The following is a 3,030-nucleotide window of genomic DNA, read 5'->3' on the forward strand; positions in this document are numbered from 1 at the left end:
AGGGCTGCCAGGTTCTACTTGGCAGCTGTCAGGGGAGTCCTTGGTCCTTTCCTGGATCTTCTGTTATGCGTGCCAACCGCATGGCATCACCCGGAAGTGACATCATCACGTCACCGACATCGGGTGGGGGAAGTGATGCTCTAGGTCCGAGGTGTCAAACTCATTTATTACGAGGGCCGGATCTGATTGTGCCATAAACTGTCATGCCAGGTACCGGAAATATGAACTTTATAAAGGACGCAGGCAAAACCAATTAACAATATTATTTTTTACTCAAAATACAGACAAAAGTGATTGATTCCCCAGCAGTAAAAGCAATTGATTTACTGGGGAACCCACGAAAGCCCCAATAAATGTATTTAATCACATGCAAGACTAGATTTTTTCCAAGGGATACCATAAAAGGGGGAGTACCTTACATTTCCATACATACCAGTTGTTTGCGGGGCAGGTAAGAGCCCCGGGTGGGCCTATTCTGGCCCCTGGGCCTTATGTTTTCGGTGTTTTCAGTGGCGGCTCCTATCTGGTGGAATGAGCTCCCAGAGGAGATCCGGGCCCTGCGGGACCTAGTACAGTTCCGCAGGGCCTGCAAGACGGAGCTCTTCCGCCAGGCTTTTGAATAGGATCCGCCACCATCACTGTTCCACCAACGCCCTATGATTTCCGCATATTGCCATCCTGATGTGGGCATCATTGGAGGGAACTGGATGTCTTTTAAGGGACGGTAGGGCAGTGGGATATGCACTGCCGTAGTTGTCTAGCTGTATTACTGGGAACGCCATCTTGTTTTTTAAAAATCTTAACATCTGGAATTGAATAGAGGAGCACCAAAATTGTTTTAGGATGTTATTTAACTGTTTTTGTTAATTGTCTATGTGTAATTTAACATTTTATATTGTTTTATTGTTTTATCTGGCATTATGCCCTGTTAGCCGCCCTGAGCCTGCGGGGAGGGCGGGATAGAAATATAAATAAATAGTAAATAAAGAAATAAATAAATGTTTGACACCCCTGCTCTAGGTCTTGGGTAAAACTCTATGGTTCATCGCTGATTTTACCACAGAGCTTTGCCCAAAAACCAGAGTGTCACTGTATGACGTCAGTGTCATGGTGACATCACTTCCGGGTGATGTCATCATGTTGCCTTCGGGCCAGTTGGGGGCAGGATTTCTCCCCACTGGCCCAGCTGGCTGGTGGCGGGGAAGCAACCCCAGTCCCGTGAGAGGTAAGAGGGGGGCAAGGAAGTGGGTCTCTGCTGCTGGCAAGGAATACTTGAGGCTGGGTCACGGTAGAAGGAGACTGGACCAAAGAAGAGATGCTGAGGTTAGTTGGGAGCTGGTTCCTGGTCCGAGGGGACCCTGGGCTTCCAAGGTCGGACAAGACTGGGCTATCCTGGGCCATCCGGGTCAGGGCAAAGACATGATTAATTGAGGGGAAAGTTGAGCCACTGGGCATGACCCCGAGCAGGGCTATTTTTGGGCAGGAACGCACAGGAACGGAGTTCCGGCTGGCTTCCAAGTTGGCCACACCCAGCAGGAACTCATTAGCATAATAGGCCACACCCAACAGCAGAAACTCATTAGGATTGGCTACATTAGGGGTGTGTGGCCTAACATGCAAAGGAGTTCCTGCTACAAAAAAAGGCCCTGGGTTTTGACCACAAACAAGGTCAACAGAATAAGAAGCAAAAGGTGGGTGTGGCTGGATGACCACACTTCTGGTAACATGGGGGTGCGGCCTAATATGCCAATGAGCTGTGCTGTCATGAGTGTGGCCTATTATGCTAATGAGTTTCTGCTGTTGGGTGTGGCCTATTATGCTAATGAGTTCCTGCTGGGATTTTTCTACAAAAAGATCCCTGACCCCGAGGGAGATTGGATAGGAACAGAAGGCCCATGGGACAAGATGGTGGAGCTCTTTTGAATCAGGCAGAGTCCAAACATCCAGCTTTTTTGGGATCAGTGACGTTTCTTGTTATTGGAATGCCTAGCGGAAAAGTTATCTGGGGAGGCTGTCTGTGGTGGTGGTGGGATTAGAAACGGAAGGGAAGAAAGTGGATTACCGATTCACAAGGATATTCTTCTCCTCTGACCCTTTGCAGAGAGATGCACATGGTGGACACGGTGACATGGCATAAGATGAGAGGTATGTTTGCCATGGATTGGAATGTATATCGTGCGGGCAGGTCCTGCCTGGTAAACCTGGGTGTGGAAGAAAGCACAGAAAATGCTGTTCCAATGTGGTGATCACACACTTCCTTTTTTAAAATAAAAATTATACATATCTAGGTAAAGGTAAAGGTTCCCTTGCTCAAAAGCCAGTCGAGTCCGACTCTAGGGCTGCGGTGCTCATCTCCATTTCAAAGCCGACGAGCCAGCGCTGTCTGAAGATGTTTCCGTGGTCATGTGGCCGGCATGACTAAACACCAAGGCGCACGGAACGCTGTTACCTTCCCACTGAAGTGGTACCTATTGATCTACTTGCAATTTCTTGCTTTCGAACTGCTAGGTTAGCAGGAGCTGGAACTAGAGACGGGAGCTCACTCCGTCATGCGGCACACTCGGGTCTCGAACTGCTGAACTACTGACTTTCCACAGCCTGCAGTTCAGCATCTTAACCACTTGAGCCACCGCAGCTCCTACATACATACCTAGAAATATGCAAACACGGTTAATTTAAAAAACAACAACAACTTTGGAACACAAGTGTATAGAACATGGGTCTAATCCATCACTTCTAACGCTAGAGAAAAATACATCAGGTTGTATATTATCTTCAAGACTCCCTCTAAGCTGTGGAGTCTTGTGAGCAAAATTTCTACTTTGTGAGCTACTGGCATCAAGGTTGTGAGGGAGCAGTTTGGCTCCTGCATCAATTAAGAACATGAAAGAACATCAGAGAAGCCAATGTTGGATCAGGCCAATGGCCCATCCAGTCCAACAGTCTGTCACACAGTGGCCAAAAATTCCAGGGGCCATCAGGAGGTCCATCAGTGGGGCCAGGACACTAGAAGCTCTCCCACTGTTGCCG

At 48.2% G+C, this 3,030-nt stretch overlaps 1 protein-coding gene across 1 annotated transcript in view; it reads left to right on the top strand.

The window, feature by feature from the left end:
• PORCN (porcupine homolog (Drosophila)) overlaps positions 1 to 3,030 on the top strand; it is a 31,313-nt gene that overhangs the window by 6,594 nt on the left and 21,689 nt on the right. The window lies entirely within an intron of this gene.

The sequence above is a fragment of the Gekko japonicus genome, unplaced genomic scaffold, assembly GCF_001447785.1.
Source record: "Gekko japonicus isolate JY-2015 unplaced genomic scaffold, Gekko_japonicus_V1.1 scaffold2800, whole genome shotgun sequence".
NCBI classification, from domain to species: domain Eukaryota; kingdom Metazoa; phylum Chordata; class Lepidosauria; order Squamata; family Gekkonidae; genus Gekko; species Gekko japonicus.